The 10734-nt window shown below is 44.7% G+C and overlaps 1 protein-coding gene across 1 annotated transcript in view; it reads right to left on the bottom strand.

The window, feature by feature from the left end:
- The window catches only part of RNF152 (ring finger protein 152), a 73624-nt gene extending 63303 nt beyond the window's left edge, over positions 1-10321 (bottom strand). Inside the window, exon 1 of the mRNA XM_007457531.1 lies at positions 10044-10321. The gene's annotated coding sequence lies outside the window, so the exon portion shown is untranslated. The remainder of the gene's footprint in view (positions 1-10043) is intronic.
- Positions 10322-10734: the final 413 nt, after the last annotated feature.

Here is a 10734-nt window from a genome sequence, read left to right as displayed (position 1 = left end):
AAAAAAAAAAAAAAAAAAAAAAAAACGAGGGAAGCAGCCTCCAGAACCCGGAGAAGAGTCAGCCTGTTCCTAACTGCTTCCTCCTATGGTGAGGGGGAGACATCTAGGGTCTTAGGCTAAGTCAAGTCCCATCCACCTTTACGCAAAGTGGAAACAGAATTGCATGGCAATGCCTTTTGCAATAAGTCAAGAACAAGGAATAAAACAAAAGTCAAGCCAACCAGAAGAACTAGGCTGAATCACGCTTAGGCTTCAAAATTGATTATCACTGCCCTCCTAATTTACAAGGAATTCTAAATTGTCTGGACAGTGCCTTCTTCCATTTCTACTGCAGACTGGACTTGATCCCAAGAGAATGTTATTTTAAGGAGCACATTAAAGAGAGGGTTCGGCATCTGCATGGACAGATTTCAACAAGTAAGGTATAATAAGTCTGGAGTGAAGTCTGTCGTGTTCTTTTTAACTTCTTAGTAAAGACATTTTTCCTTGTACGTCAATGAACTCCTTGTAGGGAAGTATGACCGCCCTGAGATGCAATTCTCAAAAACTTTATTATTTTGATATAAACTCAAGGTGTATGAACAATAAATTTTTGATAGCTCTGACTCCACTGTTGGAAAAAAAAAAGTAAACTATGGACTCTGCAAAGAAACACTCTCTTTGAACTAATATTTAGTATTTTGTGTATGGAAATAAAGGCAATTTAGTAAATCAATTCTGTTTACCGAAAGATTCCCCTTCCGTAGATAAGCTATTTACCTACTTCTTAGGTGAAGTAAGAAACCATGAAGAAATCTGGCTTGTCAGGAACATAAAAGAATATGATTTCTCAGTGTACATAATGATGACATGGGAATCTGATGCGAAGGGTGATGTAAATGTCTGGCAGTTGCCCTCAGGTGCTCTGTGCATGAGATTTAGAGAACTGGCAACCAGCAAACTAATTACTGTTTCTGGCAATTTGTTGCAGGTCCTACCATCCCTGGATAAACAGTTAACACTTCTCAGGAAGAAAAAGAAAACAAAAGATTACCATCTGAAGACTCAGCTAAAGACTAGAAAAATCTGTGGCTTATCTAAGAGCCTTATAGGTTGCCATCCGTGTTAATAACGAAGATTCAGGAAGAGGGAACGCTGGCAAATGGGAGCCCGGCTCTGGACATCTCCACCCAGCAGTATGGAGCCAGGCCTGGTCCCCTTCCCAGCCCCCACTTGGAATTAACAGACTCATCAGGAAATCCCTCCCATACCTTTGGGAGGAAAGCACTGAGCACTGGATACACAAGCGCCCCCATCACAGCCCATGCTACCGTCACGTTTACAACACGGGCACGTTCCAGAAACATCCTAGCTGCAACCAAAAGACAAGGCAACCCATCTGCTGGTGTCATGTGGTTTCACCGAGAAGAAAAAAACACAAGTGGAGAAGGGCCGCCTAAGCTCCTACATAAATACACTTCGGATATCAGCACAACAAGGAATCTGCTTGCAACAAGAGCAGATCTGGGTTTACACGTTTTCAAATTAGGTATCAAAGGCCCAGGCTCAAATCCAGCCTGAACTGGAACCCAGATCTCAAAGCTATTTCTGAAGATTAAATTGATTCCAGCCTTCCTTCAACAAATATTTACTAAATGTCTACTATGTACCAAGTTCCATTCAACAGCCCTACCAGGCATAGCAAATACCACTGTCTAGGGGAAACTTTTTAAAGACTCCATTAACTTTATATTTTGCATTGTACAGTCTAGTTTTTGTGCCTTTATTAAAGAGCTCTCTTCTTTAAAATAATACTAATACTAATAAAGATTCCATCCAAAAAGCAGATTCAAATATAGATTGACAGCTACACTGCCTTCTCCAGTCTTATCCTGCCCCATTCTCTCCTGCCTCCTGTCTTACGATGGCGGTGTCTCTAACGATGTGAAATGTCTACAAAGCCTCCTTCAGGATGTGAACATCATAGAACAAGGACAGGACCCCTAAGTCGGGTGACCAACTGGTCCCAGGTTTCCTGGGACTGTTCTGGTTTTAAAATGGCAAGTCCCTCAACTCAGGTACCCTCTTAGGCCTGGACAAGCTGAGTCAGTGGGTCACCCTACCCCCAAGAAACCAGACCTCAGCAAAGGGAGGAACATTACTTCACTTGCCCGAGGGAAATGAGGCCCTAGGAGAAAGGCGCCTGGTGCCCTTTAAGGAAGGCCTGGGTTGCCCGTGGGCTGTCCTAGAACCTCACAGCTTCCTCCAGCTTCCTCCTGAGAAGGCCTATCCTTTTAAAATGCCACACCATTGAAGCTTTACAAAGACTTTCCAATGACAAGACTCCAATGACACGACATACAGAATGCCGAAGGCTGGAGTTATTTGGATGTGGGTATTTCCTTGGCTAGTTTAAGAGCTCCTTCACTTTAGACCATAACCATTCACCCCAAGATTTCCAGAATCCAGCACCAAGACTGGTGGATGGTAAATACTACATAAAATGGACGATAATAATAGCTGCCATTATGCAGGGCTTGTGATGTGTAGGACAACACACTAAGCACTTTATATAAACGATCTCACACTCACAGTAACTCAGTGAGGTTGACTGACCTCCATTTTCCAGAGGAAGAAACCAAGGCTCAGTCACACCTTATTTACTTAAGGTCATTACGACAGAGCTCATGTTTGAACCCAACCCATCTTGCTTCAAAAGTTCCATGTTTTCAACCATTCAATTGAATTAGGTTCGAGTAAGGTGAGCATATATAGTGAGGCAGAGGAGAGTATCAGATACATTTCTTTTATTCTCTCCACTTTTAGTGTTGCCATTGCAAGAAAAAAAAAAAAAAAGGCAGAAACCAAATCAATTATGAGTTAAGCTCATACATTAAGCTGAGGCAAGGTAGGGATTTTCGTTAGAATTGGGCAGAATTGTGCCTGGCAAACAGTAGGCACTCAATATTTGAATAAATGTAATAAATACAATTGCATACCTAATATGAGGTTTAAGTTATTGATGCTCAATGTTTCAAAGGCTATTTTAGCCACCACCATAGGTGAACAGATGAACTCCTAGCTGAAGCCTCTGAAGGGTTAGTGTGATGGGGCAGGAATACATGGACAGGTACTTACCCCAGTTAAGGATGGCTGGCACTCTACCTGCATGGTAGAGATCTACCCTCCTGCTCTCCAGCCACTTTCAGTTTCATTTAACCTGAAAGGAAGCAATCTGCAAACCTACAGAGCAACACAACTGCAGAAGAACATCACACCAAATACTTTGTTTTTGACACATTTATCTCAGCTCCATTCATTACCCATCAAACTGAGAACATTATTTCAATGCTAATATATTCCTGGCCATTTTCTCCAAGCAGCTGAACACATTTCCTCTTTCATAATAACACTATCCATAATGATCGAGCATTCCGAGGGCTAAAGAAGACTTTCTATCATGTGAATTATTCCAAAACCAAAAGAAGTGAGGTAAACCAGATGTCCCTCCCAAAGGCATTTACGGCCAGAAGTTAATTAGGAAGGGAGGGGTGGTAGCCATTTGTGGGAAACCATCACCCACTCATGTCAAACCCAAACAGCACAATCTGCTCCCTGAGTTTGTTGGCTGGCTTGGTGGAGTGTAGAGTTCTGATGCTGCTTACTGTATGTCCCCAAGAAGAGGGGTTTTTTGTTTGCTTTGTTATTGTTTTGGCAGAATCAGCCCAATTCAAGTTGAAAAACAGGCCACCAGTGACAATTTATTGTCTTAGAATGTGACCCTCTATGAGAATGTTCACCTCCCAGCCACTGGTATGCACACTGCAGCCTGGCAACTCTAATCTGATTCAACATTTACTCATTATTAATGCAAGTAGGGGAAGCTCTTAAAAATAATTTTCTCTCTTCTTAACTTCAATTCTACAGGCCCAAAGCATATATAATTCCCTTACCACAGTAAGTCAAAATCATTTCTGTGTTATCAATAATCGAATATGTACGGAGCCCTTAATTTGTACAAATGTGGTAGGGAATACAAAATAAGGTCAAACCTCATCCAGTCTTCATCTTTAAGGAACTTGCAAGAGAACTGAGACCCTGCTGTTCTAATCTCTACATCTACCAGCCCGCAGGCCCCTTGGAAAGAACTGTCCGCCTTACCCTCTCCCCCAGCTGAGCAATGACTTGTGATGTGTGGCCTGATGACAAAAGACACCCTGGGACATCTTGTCAACACACCTCCTGTTACATGAACTAGCTTTAGTGGGTTTCTATTCTTTGCAATTAAACAGAAAGAAAAAAACACTTCAATCTTAGGTGATAATACAGGACAATCTATGATAAGTGCCCTTTGTAGAATGAATGTTGAGTGAAATGAGAGAGGTAATTTTGACAGAGAACTGTGGAGGCGTCAAGGATTGCTATGAGCTAAAATGATGGAGTTAAGTTTTTTAGGAGAGTTAAGAGCTGAGTCACACCTTTAATGATGGGGTATCATGAGGCACAGGAGACTGTAGGCCACAGAATATTCCAGGATTAAGAAATAGGGCCATGCAAAGCATTTTGGGGGACTAGTGGGCTAACCATCCCAGCTAATGTTGTGTTTTAAAGTCATGCAGAGCAAAAGTCAAAGTTGGACAGGAAGCTGGGGCTGGGAAAGCCAGGAATGAGAGAAATAAGGTTCTCAGCTAAGATGTGGCAGTGGGGATGGAAATCAAGGAAGATGTGGGAACTGTCACTAAAGATGCTCAGTTCACTATTTACAATAGCCAGGACATGGCAACAACCTAAGTGTCCATCGACAGATGAATGGATAAAGAAGAAGTGGCACATATATACGATGGAATATTACCCAGCCATAAAAAGAAACGAAATTGAGTTATTTGTAGTGAGGTGGATGGACCTAGAGTCTATCATACAGAGTGAAGTAAGTCAGAAAAACAAATACCGCATAGTAACACATATATATGGAATCTTAAAAGAAAAATGGTTCTGAAGAACCTAGGGGCAGGACAGGAATAAAGACGCAGACGTAGAGAATGGACTTGAGGACACGGGGAGGGGGAAGGGTAAGCTGGGATGAAGTGAGAGAGTGGCATGGACATATATACACGACCAAATGTGAAATAGAGAGCTAGTGGGAAGCAGCCGCATAGCACAGGGAGATCAGGCTCGGTGCTTTGTGACCACCTAGAGGGGTGGGATAGGGAGGGGACATGGGCATATATGTATACATATAGCTGATCCACTTTGTTATACAGCAGAAACTAACGCACCATTGTAAAGCAATTATACTCCAATAAAGATGTTAAAAGAAATAAAAAATTTAAAAAATAAAGATGATCAGTTAATCTGTTAATAAGCGGAACACCAACGTGAATAATAATGGCCCCTATTTCCACAGTATCTCTCAAAACTTTTACCAAAATCTCATCAGTTCTCGTAGAACCTCAGTGAGGAGTACATTACATGTGATTATCTGGACTTATTAATGGAAAGTGAGGCAGAAAAGTTACACTTCCTTGATAGGTAGGCGTAAGATGGGGATGGGGGAGCAGAAAGAGAAAACACAAGCACAGAATACTGCATTCGGAGACTCCATTTCCTCATAACTTCCTCTCCACCAGCAGCACATCTGCATTTGATCAATCCCTTCCTTGGGGAAGTCTGCTCCCCCAGGAAGCCTATGTGATGTTACAGTAATAACCTTTACCATGCAGGATGTTGCAATGAGTTTCATCCATGCAGGAATTAATAAATCAAGTGGTGAATAAGGCATCCTTTTCCTACTCAGCCCCTTGACTCCCAGCAGCTAACAGGTACCACACCTGCCCGCCCCCCGACACACACACACACACACACACACACACACACACACAACTCCACAAGGAATGTGCTTCAAGGCCTGCACAGCCACATCAGGTCTCCGGCAGGAAACCCCAGGCCTCAAGAGCTACCCAAAGGAAATGCAAATCACATATACACTACTTGAGGCCTCCGTCCTGAAATCTCACAACGACAGTAAGTCAACTGGAAATAGAAAATCCTTAACCATAAAACAAGTATTTGTTTTATCCTGGAACATACAGTGTAGCTCCCAAAGCCCTGAGGGAAGGATCAAAAAAACCAACACCTTCCTTCCTTCCGGCTTCCACGACATTGCAACCACGTCATTGCGACCAGCAGTGCAAGGAACGACGTTCCCTCCACAGGAGTCTTCTACCTAGATGGCCAACTTCATTATGAAAGTAAAACGGTAGGAACTCAGAGGCCAAACAAAATCTAGGCATGTATTTTGGAGCTTCCCAAAGATATTTCAAGACCAGTCCCTCCGGGCTTAATTTTCTCCCTCTCTCAGTCTGCGCCTTGCCCTGAATTAGTACCTGGAGGTCTTGGATGGGCTGCATCTGATCTCTCTGCCGGTTTCTCAGCTGCTCATCTCCACCTCAGAACTCCTACAGGTGCAATCCTTTGTCACTCAAGGAAAGCTGGACTAGGGGGCAGCCTCTGGACTCTTAGGCCAACACTGAGGTCCTCTGGTCACTGACTCAGGAGCTAGCAGTCAGTTTACCATATCACCTGCTTACGGAGAGCTGTCTGTAAAAATGACTTCAACAAGGTGATTACTGACCCAGAAGCCATACTCTTTTGTTCAATTCCATACTTATGCTAAAGGTACACATCAAATCCTAAACGTTCTAATCCGTGCACGCATTTATCACAACAAAGATTATTTGCGCGACCAGCACTCTGCACAGCAAAATCTCTCAAGAAGCCACCAGCCGCTTAATCCACAGCCCCTCACAATGTCTATGCCACAGAACCCAACTATTTTTAGGGAGGGTGCAGAAAGGGAGGCTTTAAAACTTACCACCCTCATAGCCGCCATGGTTGCTGATGGAAGTTTGAATGCCCCAGAGCTCTCAGGTGTTCTATTAGCCCCATGACCAGAAAATACCTCTTGTCCAAATTCCTTTTTCTAATATCAAAGCAATAAGAGGAAGATCCAGACTACCCCACACATCCCCTGCCCCCTCTAGGTCTTATCTGCCGTATTGGCTGAGGGAGGCCACATCCTGGGTGACGCTAGGCCCACCGTTGCTCTTTTTCTACCCTTAGCTGTTCAAACAAACTCAGGAAGTCTTAGACAAGAGGCAGACAGCGAGGGAGAGGAAGTGTGTAAGCAACATCTCTCTACTATATAATGCTAAGCACAGAACCTCCTAGAACCAGCCTTGGAAACATCTCCTGGCCTATCACGTCAGAACAAAGAACTACTCGAAACAGGCAAAAAGAGAAAATAATTATCATTTTTTATTTGATGACCGGTGTGCGGTCATATGAGCAAATATAATAGCAACATATTAGTAAAGAACAGGTTGGAGTACGACCAGATTCTTTAAGTGACGCATCATTTGTTCATTCAATCCATACTCGTATAACACTCAATGCGCTAAGCTAGACCCCATAGGAACACACTAGGCCACATCACTTGTGGAAGGTCATTAGTGCTACTCACCTGTATCCGGTTTTCCCTTTTTCAGTACAAGAAATATCAGATTGTCGTTAAACGGGGTCGTAGGACTAGTCTGGTGAAGCAACGTAAGTCACTTCAGGGTCAGATCGTGTCATTTTGGAGCAAGATCCTCTGGAGCTTCCTCTCCCATGCTGCAGTGATCTTGTGACCTTGATCACACGTCAAGATCACACCCCCACCAATTTGGGTCGTTGCATGACTAAGATGAGCAGGGCCCACCTGCTGACTGTGTTGGACACACAGTGTGGGAAAGAAAGAAACCGGGCCACTGAGACCCGGAGGTTATTTGTTATGGCAGAATAACCTAACCTATCTTGCTGATACATCACTGCTTAAAAAAGAGAGAAATCTGCAGATGGGAGAGTCCCCCTCCCATCTGTTTTCTAATTCAGAAAAGCAGAATTTATTTCAAAATTCAAGTGCAGCAGGGCCTGAATAATGCCTTGAAATGTAGAGGGTGCCAACAGGATAGACAGGTCTAAACAACTCTGAGAATAAGGAATGAAAACAGAATAACCTCTCGACAATGGTGAAATCTACGCATTCACGTGGAATTCAGCTGCGGAGTTTAAAGACTATGAAGAGAAGGTCACCTTCTGACAACAGGTGCAGACATTGGTAAAGCAGTGAGCACCCTAATGAAAGAGGCGTTCAGGTGGAGGCGGGATGATCGTAAGCTGCCTCCTCAGAAGTCCAGTACCCCCTCTTCGCTCCCCTCTCTCTAGCGCCCACTGCACCTAATTAGTCAGGTCTTCATTTCTCCATCCCCCCAAGAAGCTCTGGAAGATGGTTCACCTTTGTGTCTCCACACTCCGCCCCAGCCTGCCCCTTGGCAGCTATCAGAGAGCCCTGTGTCTATCAGGTGCTCCATAAACATCTGCCAAATGAATTAAATGAACACTGTAGAAAGGACTCAGCTCTGGCGGAAAAAGTCGGTCTCATCACCTCTAGGGCTCCTCCAACCTAAAACTAAAACACACTACTGCCGACATCTGGGAGTGGGGAGCATCCACCTAAAAGAACAAATTAAACATCAGTACAACACTTGATTAGGATTTATTACTAGACACAATTGAAAACCACATTGAAAGCTAACCCTGCGCTACAGCTATCTTTGTTCTTGGACATGCATTTACATGTGCAGGCAGCCGTTTTCCCATGTGGAATTTTGTGGGTGAGGTATTTATTTTTTCTATTTAAAACACACACACACACACACACACACACCCTTTGTTTCTATTGCATTATTACACTCCCTATTATCCCATCACGTAGCTTCCCCTCTTGCAGGAACACAGCACACACCCTGCATTATTGCTGACATAAAAACCACTTGTCAAAATACCTCTAGCTTAGCCCCACTACAGAGCTGATCTTTCCAAAGCACTGGTCTTTGTTTCAGCTGGGACAGGTTGATAACTCATCTACTTTTCCTAGTGATACTTGAATGCTCTGAGTCGAAGAATAAATGCCAGCATCACTGATGTTTTGTTAAAAGTCACGTTTCCAAACAAAACTACCCTAGAGGGGAATGACAAATCTTTCAAGTTTTTAAATTTTTTTTTTTTAAGGGATTTGGGGGGAAAAATGGTGAAGGGAGAATCTGCCCCAGATACCATGCTGTTGCTACAGTGCAAGAGACAGCACACTGGCCTCTGGTCCTCAGCCGTCCCTTCTTCCTGCAAAATAAAACTTGAGTCTATGTCCATACACATCCTTCTTCCCTACCTCTCGTGCAGGACACCATGACTCTGCCCTCTGGAGACAACACCAACACCAGGTGTCCTGATCCATCTGAAGGGTAGGCTTTCACTGAGCTTTATCAAGATAACCCTAGACCTGGTTAGGCTGCCATCAAAACAGAACTATCCCTGGAAAGAAAAGAATAATAGGCCAGAGTTTTTGGAAAAGAACCAACACCTAAAGATAAAATGAAGACTGAGGGCCTAATGGTTCATGGCTATATAAATGGAAGCTTAACTGAAGCTCCATTTTCTGCTCCCCCAACAACGGTCCTCCCTCCTGCCTCCCAGTAACTTACTTCTGCACGTCCCTCTTGCTATTGCGAACACTATTACAATAAAGCGGGGGGTGGGGGGGACAGTGTTTCATAAGGTGAACAACTAGGACATTTGACCAATACCTTTTCAACAAATGATATCCCACCTACAGACTGAAGCCAAAATGTATTACTACAGATAAGAAAGCAGACACATATCCAAACCCCACATTCAGATACAACTGCCTATGTGTGGATTATATCAAAATTCCCCTCAAAGGGAACCAGGTGGAATTTATACAACCCCAAACGCAGCCTGCCCTCAATGACTTCTTCAAAAGGAAGGTTTCAAGTCTTTTGCAATTTCTTTCTTTGAATCAGGAGTTTCAGCAGCCCCTTCTGCTCCGCACAGACAGGAATGAATGGACGGTGTGAGGCAGAAACCACCCAAAGAGCCCCCCTGCAAATGCCCGTTGACCTAAATGACCCAGAGACACCCAGGAGGCTACCCAGATTAGCGGTGGTTACCTGAATCTGTCACCGAGTCCCTTTCACCCCCTTCTGCGTGATGACATCAAGTGGAAATGGTACGCGTTTGGGAGGCAAGAGGCTGACAAGCAGGAAGCACAACTGAGCCTGAGCTTTGTTCAGCCTGCAGTGAAATACATGCAGTAAGGGTTAGATAGGCGCAGCACAGAAACCCAAACAACCTCCCGGGCAGAGCAGCGGTGGTGGCGTGGGTGAACTGGGGGGAGGTGGAGGAAGGCGGCGGAGGTGTGGCGGGCTGGCGGGCCGCCGAGGGGCGTAACGCTTCCTAATCGTCTCCGCGGGACAAACAACCACCTCCCCGGACTCCTCTGCAGTCTCCCCCGCCCCTAAGTTATCCTCTGGTTGTAGAGCCTCCACTGGCAGCGGCAATCCCTCAGAAAGAAAGAAAAACGAGAAGGCATAGCATAGCACCGTGGAGCACAAGCAAAATACACTAGGTAAACCCGGTTATGTGGGAACGCGAGGCGCCCAGTCACGCGCCCAAAGAGACACACCAGCGCTGCGTTCGCGAGCATCCTTCTTTCCGTCGCCCCTGTCCGCCACCTCATCAAGTCCCGGTCACTCTGTTTTGCCTATTTCTCTACTCTCTCCAAAACCTTGCGGCGCCGCCCCCAGCCTAGGCGGGATTGGGGACCGCCGCCTCCGGAGCAGCGTCCCACGAGTCCAGCCT

Source organism: Lipotes vexillifer, unplaced genomic scaffold (assembly GCF_000442215.2).
Source record: "Lipotes vexillifer unplaced genomic scaffold, Lipotes_vexillifer_v1.1 scaffold125, whole genome shotgun sequence".
Lineage (NCBI taxonomy): Eukaryota > Metazoa > Chordata > Mammalia > Artiodactyla > Lipotidae > Lipotes > Lipotes vexillifer.
The sequence above is the reverse complement of the archived record's forward strand: the minus strand, read 5'-3'. Positions and strand labels throughout refer to the sequence as shown.